This window comes from Ranitomeya imitator, chromosome 4, assembly GCF_032444005.1.
Source record: "Ranitomeya imitator isolate aRanImi1 chromosome 4, aRanImi1.pri, whole genome shotgun sequence".
Lineage (NCBI taxonomy): Eukaryota > Metazoa > Chordata > Amphibia > Anura > Dendrobatidae > Ranitomeya > Ranitomeya imitator.
Genome location: NC_091285.1, coordinates 101,553,579 through 101,566,380, shown reverse-complemented (window position 1 = coordinate 101,566,380; position 12,802 = coordinate 101,553,579). Strand labels below are relative to the sequence as shown.

Genomic DNA, 12,802 nt, shown 5'->3' with positions numbered 1-12,802 from the left:
AAGAGACGCCAACCGGCCCTCCAGCAGCTGGATGTACCCCTGCAATCGCTGTTCATCTGCCATTACTTAGCCAGATCCTGGCGCTAGTATACTGTTAGGGTTGGCGGAACGCACCAAATATATTGTTTATTAAAAGGAATTAGTGCGTTCGCAACCCGGGATCCACCGTGCAGGAAAGTACCTGCTGCTAAATAATGGCGGCTCTATATGGCGGTATATACCAACTCTGTTAGCTTCACAGAGTAACCGCGAGAGATGAGCTCTGTGCCCTGTTAGACTTTCACAGAGGCACAGGCCAACTACCCAGATGTGAGCAGTGAGTGGTCATGCATGCATACACAATCTCCTCGCCGGAGGAGCCAGCATTCTAGGGGCTTATTTCAACCGGGCCCCTGAACACTCTTATACACAATCTCCTCGCCGGAGGTGCCAGCATTCTAGGGCCTTATTTCAGCCGGGTCCCTGAACACATACAAACACATGACCACATTGGCGCAAAGCATATAGCAAAAGACGATACTAGCGCATGGCCGTGTGGTCATGCGCAGTTTATATAGTTGCAGCACAGGAAGCTGCTACTGAAGATTTTGCCCTTTCAGGACCTTCCAGAAGGACCAATGGAAAGTGCTGCAGTACCTGAGCATATTTTGCCCTTTCAGGACCTTCCAGAAGGACCAATGGAATGTACTGCAGCACCTGAGCATGTGACCGAACATGTGGCCCTCGACCTCCAATGGGAGACCCTGCCCTGGGCATGCTCAGTGTGAGTAAACAAGGACTTAGTCCCAGAGAGGCTCGCTCGCCGCAGATCAGTGTAGGGTACCATAGGAAAGCCAGAAAAGGCAGTAGTGACCCTATGCACTGAATCAGCCCCAGCGAGACGCTGGGAGCGACGTCTCCGCTGAGCAGAGCCCACTGCGGCCGATACCGAATGGGAGACCGCAGCAGACACGGATCAAGATTCCCCCTGTGCAGCAGAGGAAACTCGACTCCTAACACCCTCTCCCATCATTAACCTCTGCCTCTGACACTGCACGTGTGCAATGATGTCACTTCATTGCACACCTGCTGTGTGCCGGGCCCGGGCAGTGCAGCATCTGAGACCGGAGCTTGGAGCAGCGCGTGGCACGAGGAGGAGAGGTGAGGATTGTGTGTTTTTTTATATCAGTGAGTACTGGACTGTGAGGCCATTCTCGATAGGGGGGCTGTATTATATTCTATGGGGAGGTGGGCTGTATTATATTTTGTGGGGGGGCTATATTATGTTCTATGGGGAGGTGGACTGTATTATATTCTATGGGGGTACATTATATTCTGTGGGGAGGTGGGCTGTATTATATTCTATGGGCGGTTACATTATATTCTATGGGGAGGTGGGCTGTACTATATTCTATGGGGAGGAGGGCTGTATTATATTCTGTGGGGGGGCTATATTATGTTCTATGGGGAGGTGGGCTGTATTATATTCTATGGGGGCTGTATTATATTTATTATATTCTATGAGGAGTGATTGCATCATACTCTATGAGGGGGCTACATTATACTATATGAGGGGGCTACATTGTATTCTATAGGGGGCTGCATTATATTCTATGAGGGCTACATTATATTCTATGGGCGGCTGTATTATACTATATGAGGAGGGCTACATTGTATTATATGGCAGGGCTGCATTATATTATGTGGGTGGCTACAATATATTCTATGGAGGGGCTGCATTATACTATGATGGGGGCTGCATTCTATTTTATGGGGGTTAAATTATATTGTATGGCGGGGCTGCATTATACTCTGAGGGGGCTACATTATATTCTGTGGTGTGACTGCATTATACTCTGTGGGGTGGCTACATTGTAATATAAAAGGGCTGCATTATTCTGTATCGAGGACTATGGGGAATACATTATACTATATGAAGTACTACTCTATGGGGTGCATTATACTATGGGAAGTGAATTGTACTACACGGAGACTATGGCAGTGCATTATACTATATGGAGCACTATTAGGAGTGTATTATACTATATGGAGGACTGAGACTTAGATGCACACTCCCACTGGTGTGAAGTGGAAGAAGACAATAAATGCAAGGTGTATACTTAAAGAATTATACATGTATAAATGTTGTAAAAGGTGAATAAAATACAGAATCAAGCTGCTGGAACCACAAAAAGAAGAACACAATGGCAAAAGGACATGTGGTCGGTGCCAGTGAAGCATTGCACCAAAGGTATTACGTACATGCTGAAAAATTAATTGGAGCTATTAATAAAATAAATAACAGATGGTATATACCACATAAAGTGTAAATGCATATAACAAGTATCAAATTAATGAACTACAGCCTGACTGAAAAATCAACCTTCTGGTTCAATAAAATGAAGAAAACATGCCTACTATATAAGATATCATATCTACTGTATTATCAAAAAATGACAAAAAAATGCCTTTTGTTATACAATTAGCTGACAAACAATTAATGTGAAAAAGTGCATAGTGCAAATGTGCAAGCAGCATATAAGAATCAAATGTAAACAAAGGACTAATGAGGGCGCATACAAAAGTTAATGCCAGTGGCTGTTACATCCATAATAAATATCGCTGTAAACATAGATCAGGACAATAGATATAATAGCTCAATGAAAAACATACCTAATGGTGCTCAGCATGGAGGTCCCAAAGACAATGTGTTCTCACCCCCACAGCGCTGTTTTGCAAATGCTTCCTCTATGGGGGTGTGATTTTGCATGGCCAGAGGTGGTTTTAACAAGCTGTGCTGATTCATTGGAGGGTTTTTCGTTGAGCTATTATATCTATTGTCCTGACCTATGTTTATAGCGATATTTATTACTAGATGGTAGCCCGATTCTAACGTATCAGGCATTCTAGAATATGTATGTATGTATGTATGTCGCGCTGTGAGTGGGGGTTAAATTCCACGCCAATATTGCTGATTGGTCGCGCCTGGCTGGCCGATCAGCGAAGCGTGGTTCAAATCTGGAGCCAATTCGCGGCCGGACTGCACCTGTCGCTGACTGGTCGCTGCCGGCCGGGCACGACAAATACCCGAAGCAGTGTTTAAATATTGCGCCAATATCGCTGATTGGTCGCGGCCGGCCGTGCGTGACCAATCACTGAAGCGGTGTTTAAATCCTGTGCCAATATCTTTGATTGGTCACGGGCCGGCTGGCCGAGCGTGACCAATCAGCAAAGCCTGGCTTAAATCCTGCGTCAATTCGTGGCTGGACTGGTCACAGGATGTCGGGGGTTCTGGGCGCTGGCTGTCGGGGGTTCGGGGTGCAGAATATAGTACAGCTACGTAGTATAAAGCACAGCCATGTAGTGTATAGCACAGCCACATAGTATGTAGTATATAGCACAGCCACGTAGTATATAGCATAGCCACGTAGTATATACTGTAGCAGCCACGCAGTATATAGCACAGCCCATAGTATATAGCACAGCTACGTAATATAGAGCACAGCCGCATGGTATATAGCAGCCACGTAGTATATAGCACAGCCACCTAGAATATAACACAGCCCATGTACTATATAACACAGACAGCCACATAGTATATAGCAGAGCCACGTAATATATAGCACAGCCACGTAGTACTGTATATAGCAGCCACATGGTACATAGCACAGCCACGTGGTATATAGTAGCCACGTAGTATATAGCAGCCACGTGGTATATAACACAGCCCACGCAGTAAATAACACAGCCCACGCAGTATATAACACTGCCCACGTAGTATATATCAGTCACGCAGTATATAACACAGCCCACGTAGTATACAGCAGTGTCGGCACCATATCTCTGTTAAAAAAAATAATCAAAATAAAAAATAGTTGTATACTCACCCTTCGGCCACCGAAGTTGTCCCGATGCATGCGAGGCTGCCGCCAGCTTCTGTTCCCAGTGATGCATTGCAAAATTACCCAGATGACTTAGCGGTCTTACAAGACCGGTAAGTCATCTGGGTAATTTCGAAATGCATCTCTGGGCTGCATAGGCAGCATCAATAGTAAAAAGTCTGTCACACAGTGTTAATAGCAGCATTAACAGACTGCGGTACACTGCGTTATGCCGCGGTGTAACGCAGTCGGTTTAACAGACTAAAACGCTATGTGGGCGGCGGGCGCTGACTGGGAGGGGAGTATGGAGGGGGCTCTGACTGCAGGGGAGTAGAGAGCGGCCATTTTGCTGCCGGACTGTGCTCGTCACTGATTGGTCGCGGCCGGCTGGCGCGACCAATCAGAGACTTGGGATTTCCGTGACAGACAGACAAACAGATAGACAGACAAGTGCCCCTTAGATGATTATATATATAGATGGATGTAATAGCCACTGGCATTAACTTTTGTATTTGTATGTATAGTAATTGTTTACATTTTATTCTTATATGCTGCTTGCACATTTGCACTATGCACTATGCACTTTTTCACATTAATTGTTTGTCAGCTAATTGTATAACAAAAGGCATTTTTTGTCGTTTTTTGATAATAGATATGATATCTATAGTGGGCATATTCTTTTCATTTTATTGAGCCAGAAGATTGATTTTTCAGTCAGGCTGTAGAGTATTAATTTGATACTTGTTATATGCATTTGCACTTTATGTGGTATATACCATTTGATATTAATTTTTTTAATAGCTCCAATTAATTTTTCAGCATTTACGTAACACCTTTGCTGCATTGCTACGTTTTAAGTATACACCTTGCATTCATCGTCTTCTTCTACTTCACACCAGTGGGAGTGTGCATCTAAGTTGTTGTATAGATGTTTTTTTGCAAAATAATTTTTTGAGACTGTGTAACATTATATGGAGAACTGAGTAGTGCATTTTAATTTATGGAGGACTATGAGGAGTGTATTATACTATATGGAGGACTGAGGAGTGTATTTTAATAGACTGTGAGAAGTGTGTTATACTATATGGAGGACTATGGGTAATGTATAATACTATATGGAGGACTATGGGAAGTGTATACTATATGGAGGACCGAGGAGTGTATTTTAATATATGGAGGACTATAGGGAGTGTATTATACTATATGGAGGACTATGGGGCACATTATACTATATTGGGGACTATGGGGAGTGTATTTTATGGAGGAGCTGCATAATATTCTGTGGGGGCTACCATATACTCTATGGAGGGGCTGCATTATACTATGACGGGGTTGAATTATATTCTATGGGGGGTTACATTATATTGTATGGCCGGGCTGCATTATACTCTGAGGGGCTACATTATATTCTGTGGAGTGGCTGCATTATACTTTGTGGGGTGGCTGCATTATACTTTGCAGGGTGGCTGCATTATACTCTATGGCAGTGTTCCCCAACTCCGGTCCTCAAGTGCCACAAACAGGTCATGTTTTCAGTATTTCCTTAGTATTGCCCAGGTGATAATTGCATCACCTTCACAGGGAATAATTCAATCACCTGTGAAATACTAAGGAAATCCTGAAAACATGACCTGTTGGTGGCTCTTGAGGACTGGAGTTGGGGAACACTGCTTTATGGAGTGGCTGCATTGTACTTCAGGGAGACTATGGCAGTGTATTACACTATATGGAGCACTATGAAGAGTTTATTATACTATATGGAGGACTGAGCAGTGCTTTTTAATATATGGAGGACTATGAGGATAGTATTATACTATATGGAGGACTGAGGAGTGTATTATGCTATATGGGGGACTGTGGAGTGTATTATACTATATGGAAGACAGAGGAGTGTATTTTAATATATAGAATACTATGAGAAGTGTATTATACTATATGGAGGACTATGGGTAGTGAAAAATACTATATGGAGGGCTATGGGAAGTGTATAATACTATATGGAAGACTGAGGAGTGTATTTTAATATATGGAGGACTATAGGGGGTGTATTATACTATATGGAGAACTATGTGGAGTGTTTTATACTATATGTAGGACTATGGGATACATTAAACTATATGGAGGACTATGGTGAGTGTATTATACTATATGGGGGAATATAGGGAGTGTATTATACTACATGCAGGACTATGGGGAGTGTATTATACTATATAAGGGACTATTGGGAGTGTATTATACTATATGGAGGATTATGGGGTGTGCATTTTACAATATAGAGGGCTATGGGGCACATTATAATATATGGAGGACTATGGGGTGTATTATACTAAACAAGCAAAATGCTGCATATTCATCGAGTGATTGGATTGTTTATGCTGGAACAGAAATCTGCGTTCTTTGCAGCACATCACTGGTGTAAACTGTAGATGTGCTGCTGATAACATGATACTCTACGGGGACAGTTTGAACTAATAGTGATTGTTCTGTTCCCATCATTCTTTCTCAGTTGGTGTAAAGAGCATGGGAAACAAGTGTTGAATGACTTCAATATTGTCGATCACACTCGTTTACCGGCTTGAACTCAGAGCATGTAAAGGGTTAAGGACTCTTTCCATGCTGACTGAGACCATACAGCCTGGTTGCTCTTGCAGCAACTGCTTATCTCTTACTCCTTCTACATATACTGGCACTGGGCATTTCTTCCTATCCAGGGAAATATTCTTCTTCCTGTGCTAAATGCTAAGCTGAGTAGTTGGAGTGGGAGTTGTAGTTGTAGTGATCTCTTGTTTGCTGTAGTATGTGATTGTTTATCTCCTGGTGCCTATTCCTATTTAGATACAGGAAAGAAATATATCTTGGTACCGTGTTAGCCAGTGGATAGAAAAATATTTAGAATTGAGAGTCCTCAAAAAGGTATCAACCACTGAGGACTCTCAATTCTAAATATTTTTCTATTCCTATTTAGTTAATTCCTCCTTGTGCCTATCCTCCTTCATATTTTTGGTGAGTGCTTTGTATGATGGTGGTATTTTGTTATCCCTGTTTTGTCTTTGTGTCCTATTTACTTTACATTTCTGTCCCATGCCTCATGTGTAGGAGGGGACAGATTACGGTTTAATAGGAGGATAGTAAAGTCGAAGACCCAGGCCTCTCTCCCTTCAAGAGTACCCCAGGAAAGGGGTAGTCAGAGCACCAGTTCCAGGGACAGTTTGAGGCCCCTTTCCCTTACTTAAGGCCATCACAGCGTGACATTTTCCCCTGCCCCACATTTTCAGTCTTGGTATGGTATGGATCCCGTCGTAGTCCTTGCCAAAAAATTGTAGGGTCTGTTGCTCAAACTGTTACACCTACAATCCAGGGTCTTGCAGCAAACTTTAGGTCTGGAAGTGAGGCTGAACCTGAACCAAAGGTGGCCCTCCCGGATAGCTTTTCAGGGGGATAAATGTGTTGCTTTCTGCAGTCTCGGACATGAGGACATATCCACCTGGGCCATCTTGACTTGGCAGGGAACAGCTTCACAGCACTAAATCTGTAACGAAAGACCCCTGCGATAGGCATCCCCAGCATCCTCCCTCACCCCTTCTCCTACTGGCACTGCTAGTTTATTCTTTCCCTACCGTGTACCCTGTCCGGAGGTGGTTTAGGTCTTCCATGATATGGATGCTGCATCCTGGGGATCGGTGCCAAAACCGTCATTTTAAGAAAAAAGGAAGAGCTACAGGGGAGTGGGGAACAGAGCACAAGAACAAGACCATGAGTAAGGCTGGTGGACCGCCCACTAGAACCATGGGGTATTTGGTATCGGGTCGGTTCTTAAACGGATGTGTCATGGCAGCAGTGACCCGGTCCGTGGCCCTGGGCATCCAGTAAAAAGGGATTAATGGAAATGGAAATAAAGTCTAATGTAGTAATGTTCGTGACACCACCTGTGGTATTCAGCCAGGGATGGCCAACGCTGTTTAACCCCTTCCCGACCTCTGCCGTACTATTACTGGTAAGGTAAGGATGATAGATGGTGAAGTGCAGGAAAGAATTGGAGGACGCAAGGTTGCAGTCTCTTTACCTTTTACTGATGATGTTCAGGTACACAGATTACAGGTGATCTTTGGAATCCGGGCAGCCTGGAAGTAATTTGGAATCCCCCTAGCCAGGTGGGGTTGTAAGCCTTCCTTACTGCGCTGTATTCTCAGTTCCTAGCTGCCTGAGGCTTCACACAAGGGACGTTCTCAATCTGTTCTTTTAGGTGGACACTACCCGCATGACAGGCAACTCAAGCCTTTTACAGGTGTCTCTTCTCGTGGTGCCTTCGGGTGTAATTGTGGCCAGAAGACTTGGAATCTCCTGCCCACCAGTTTCTGCTGTGGGGCCGTTCCCCCACAACCTCAGACTTCCAGCATCCGGTTTCTTGCGCTTGAACCTGGAGAGAGCCCAGTCACAGCTCCACTTCAGTTTCTCTCTCCTCTCTTACTCCTTCTCCCTTCACTGTCTCCTACAATCTCCCTAACTCCTCCTCCAGCCAGAATATACAGTGCCTTGCGAAAGTATTCGGCTCCCTGGAACATTTCAACCTTTTCCCACATATCATGCTTCAAACATAAAGATACTAAATGTAAATTTTTGGTGAAGAATCAACAACAAGTGGGACACAATTGTGAAGTTGAACAAAATTTATTGGTTATTTAAAATTTTTGTGGAAATTCAAAAACTGAACACCCCTTTACTTTCAGTGCAGCAAACTCACTCCAGAAGTTCATTGTGGATCTCTGAATGATCCAATGTTGTCCTAAATGCCTAATGGTGATAAATATAATCCACCTATGTGTAATCAAGTCTCCGTATAAATGCACCTGCTCTGTGATAGTCTCAGGGTTCTGTTTGAAGCACAGAGAGCATCATGAAGCCGAGGAACACAACAGGCAGGTCCGTGATACTGTTGTGAAGAAAATACAGCACCCAATCAAACTTAACTCACAACTGATCAATACATAGGATATCACCCTATAATAATGCTGAGATCTACTCCAAAAAATAGGGTGAAAAACAACAATACAGAAACAATATAATAAAAATATGAACATTTATTGATAATATTAAAATACACGTATAGCATGTAAAAGGGGACAACCAAACAACAAAATATGAAAAACCCAAGTGCAGTAATTGGAGTGGGTCCATGGGCACAGTCAAGGACTGGTATATTTATCAAAAAAAACATTACATACAGTGCAGACCAAAAGTTTGGACACACCATCTCATTTAAAGATTTTTCTGTACTTTCATGGCTTTGAAAATTGTAAATTCACACTGAAGGCAACAAAACTATGAATTAACACATGTGGAATTATATACTTAACAAAAAAGTGTGAAACAACTGAAAATATGTCTTATATTCTAGGTTCTTCAAAGTAGCCACCTTTTGCTTTGATGACTGCTTTGCACACTCTTGGCATTCTCTTGATGAGCTTCAAGAGGTAGTCCCTGGAAATGGTCTTCCAACAATCTTGAAGGAGTTCCCAGAGATGCTTAGCAATTGTAGACCTTTCTGCCTTCACTCTGCGGTCCAGCTCACCCCAAGCCATCTCGTTTGGGTTCAGATCTGGTGACTGTGGAGGCCAGGTCATCTGGCGAAGCACCCCATCCACTCTCCCTCTTGGTGAAATAGCTCTTCCACAGCCTGGAGGTGTGTTTGGGGTCATTGTCCATTTGAAAAATAAATGATGGTCCAACTAAACGCAAACCGGATGGAATAGCATGCCACTGCAAGATGCTGTGGTAGCCATGCTCGTTCAGTATGCCTTCAATTTTGAATAAATCCCCAACAGTGTCACCAGCAAAGCATCCCCACACCATCCCATCTCCTCCTCTATGCTTCACGGTGGGAACCAGGCATGGAGAGTCCATCCGTTCACCTTTTCTGTGTCGCACAAAGACAATGTGGTTGGAACCAAAGATCTCAAATTTGGACTCATCAGACCAAAGCACAGATTTCCACTGGTCTAATGTCCATTCCTTGTGTTCTTTAGCCCAAACATGTCTCTTCAGCTTGTTGCCTGTCCTTAGCAGTGGTTTCCTAGCAGCTGTTTTACCATGAAGGCTTGCTGTCTCCTCTTAACAGTTGTAGAGATGTGTCTGCTGCTAGAACTCTGTGTGGCATTGACGTGGTCTCTAATCTGAGCTGCTGTTAACCTGCGATTTCTGAGGCTGCTGACTCGGATAAACTTATCCTCAGAAGCAGAGGTGACTCTTGGTCTGCCTTTCCTGGGGCGGTCCTCATGTGAGCCAGTTTCTTTGTAGCGCTTAATGGTTTTTGCCACTGCACTTGGGGACACTTTCAAAGTTTTCCCCATTTTTCGGACTAACTGACCTTAAAGTAACGATGGCCACTCGTTTTTCTTTACATAGCTGCTTTTTACCTGCCATAATACAAATTCTAACAGTCTATTCGGTAGGACTATCAGCTGTGTATCCACCATACTTCTGTACAACATAACTCATGGTCTCAACACCATTTATAAGGCAAGAAATCCCACTTATTAATCCTGACAGGGCTCACCTGTGATGTGAAAACCATTCCCGGTGACTACCTCTTGAAGCTCTTCAAGAGAATGCCAAGAGTGTGCAAAACAGTCATCAAAGCAAAAGGTGCTACTATAATTCCACATGTGTTAATTCATAGTTTTGATGCCTTCAGTGTGAATGTACAATTTTCATAGTCAAAGAAAAAATTGTAAACACTAAAATGGGGTAGTAAGAGCAAATCCAATATGTATGAGATATACAATATAATTGAGAATATATTATGAGAACCCCCTGACGAAGGAATTTGTCCGAAACGCGCGTCGGTGTGCGCTACCACAGGACCAAGCTACCCTAGGTATTGACCGATGATGATATAATTTTAGGTCCCCTCCGTGCATTTTGTATATCCAGTATTCCTCTATTTCAGGATTTTCGGCAGTACGTACACACTGGTTTTAGCATATTTATTTTTGGCACAAGGATTTTTTAGCCTTGCTTGTTATATGCACAGCACGCAGCACCTTGTTTGAGCATAGACCCACCTGAGCATATAAGCACTTTTTCTTGGCACTAAGCACTTGGTTGCTGATTATAGCACTTTTTTTGAGCGTAAGACCATTTAAGCATATAAGCACCTGCAGGAGCATATGTAATTTATTATTCCTTTGGCATATTGCACTTTCTAGCTGGTATTTTGTGTGATTTACATATATAAATAGGCAGTCTCCTCTATTTTTTGCACGTCATCTTATGTGGATTGTGCATGTAAGCAATTTATTTTTTTTTTAACTAAACATTTGGTTGCTGATTATAAGCACAGCACTTAGCACTTTTTTGAGCGTAGGATCATTTTAGCATATAAGCACCTGCAGAAGCATACGCAATTTATTCACTTTTTTGACATATCACACTTTTTAGCTGGACACCTTTGTGATTTACATGTATAGCACTTTTGGTATATAGACAGTCTATTTTTTGCACGTTATATTGTATAAATTGTGATTATATTTACATATAAAACATCACAATTTTTTGATAAAAATTTTTTTTATATTTTATTTTTTATTCTTTGATTGGGATCTAACAATATAATTTCGGGTATTGCTGCTATTGTATCATTTTTACATGTCCTGTGGTGCGTACTAGTATTTGATTTTATATGATACATATTTTAATGAATGTATTGTTGCTACTTGATTTATGTAATAAAAGCAGATTTTAATTATTTATTCCTGTGGTGCTAATCTCTGGTGCGTCTACGATCATGGTGTTTGGGCTGTTTTACTTTATGTGGTGGTGGTAATCAAACATTTTCACAGAGTACCTGAAATCGATATATAAATTAATTTTGATATATAATATATCTCTTGATACTTTGTGGTACTTCTGTGGTTCAATAATATAATTGAGAATATTGAAGCAAGACCCCAGTGAAAACAAAAAGAGCGAGTGGAGAGCACTCATATGAGTAGAGGACAACCAACCACCAGAGCAAAAAGACCTAACCCCTAGGAAAAGATCACATAGCAGGGTATACGTATTATAATCATAAATCTTTATTAGTAGTGGTAATACACATAGATATAAGTGCACATGTTGGATAAAATAACCAGGATAAAATCTCCAGAACAGTTACATATAACAACCAATATAGGCATAAGGTGTACCCAAAAAAGGAAAAGATATATATATATATATATGTATATATATCAGGGCTCCAAAAAACAAAAAACAAACAGGGTAATACTGTGAGACAATATAAACAACGATAAAATATAGAAAAAGTGACGAGAGCAAAAAAATATACAAGAGAATTGAAAGCAGTCCGTAATAGGGTTGTAAAAATAACTTGTATATGATTAAAGTGCAATATATGTGCAAATGTGCAAGACTGCAGTGTAATGCTAGTGTGGGAGGCACCCACAATATACTAAGTGCTAATCCACACAGTATAACCCGGAGAAGGAGTAAAAAAAATATATAGGGAAAGGTTTGTAGCGGAGCTCCTGTACCTTATGGTGTCACCGTATCCAAACAAAGCGCACCCCGACGCGCGTTTCGGATTCAAGATCCTTCGTCATAGTCATGAAAATACAGAAAAATCGTTAAATGAGAAGGTGTGTACAAATTTTTGGTCTGTACTGTATGTCTTTTGGCAAACGCAAAATGAGCCTTACAATTTGTGTGTGTAAGTAAAGGCTTTTTTATGCCCACTCTTCCATAAAGGCAACCTCTAAGGAGTGCAAGGGTTATTGTGGTCATATGGAGAGATACTCCAGTCTCTGCTTGGGAGTTCTGCAGCTCATTCAGGGTTACCTTTGGTCTTTTTGCTGCCTCTCTGACTAATACCATCCTTACCTGAGCCGAGAGCTCGTGTGGGTGGCCCTGTCTTGGCAAGTTTGTTGAGCTACCATGTTCTTTCC

At 42.1% G+C, this 12,802-nt stretch overlaps 1 protein-coding gene across 1 annotated transcript in view; it reads right to left on the bottom strand.

Moving 5' to 3' along the window:
- Positions 1–12,802, bottom strand: part of LOC138675546 (lymphocyte cytosolic protein 2-like) — a 456,995-nt gene that overhangs the window by 235,788 nt on the left and 208,405 nt on the right. The gene's annotated exons all lie outside the window — the stretch shown is intronic.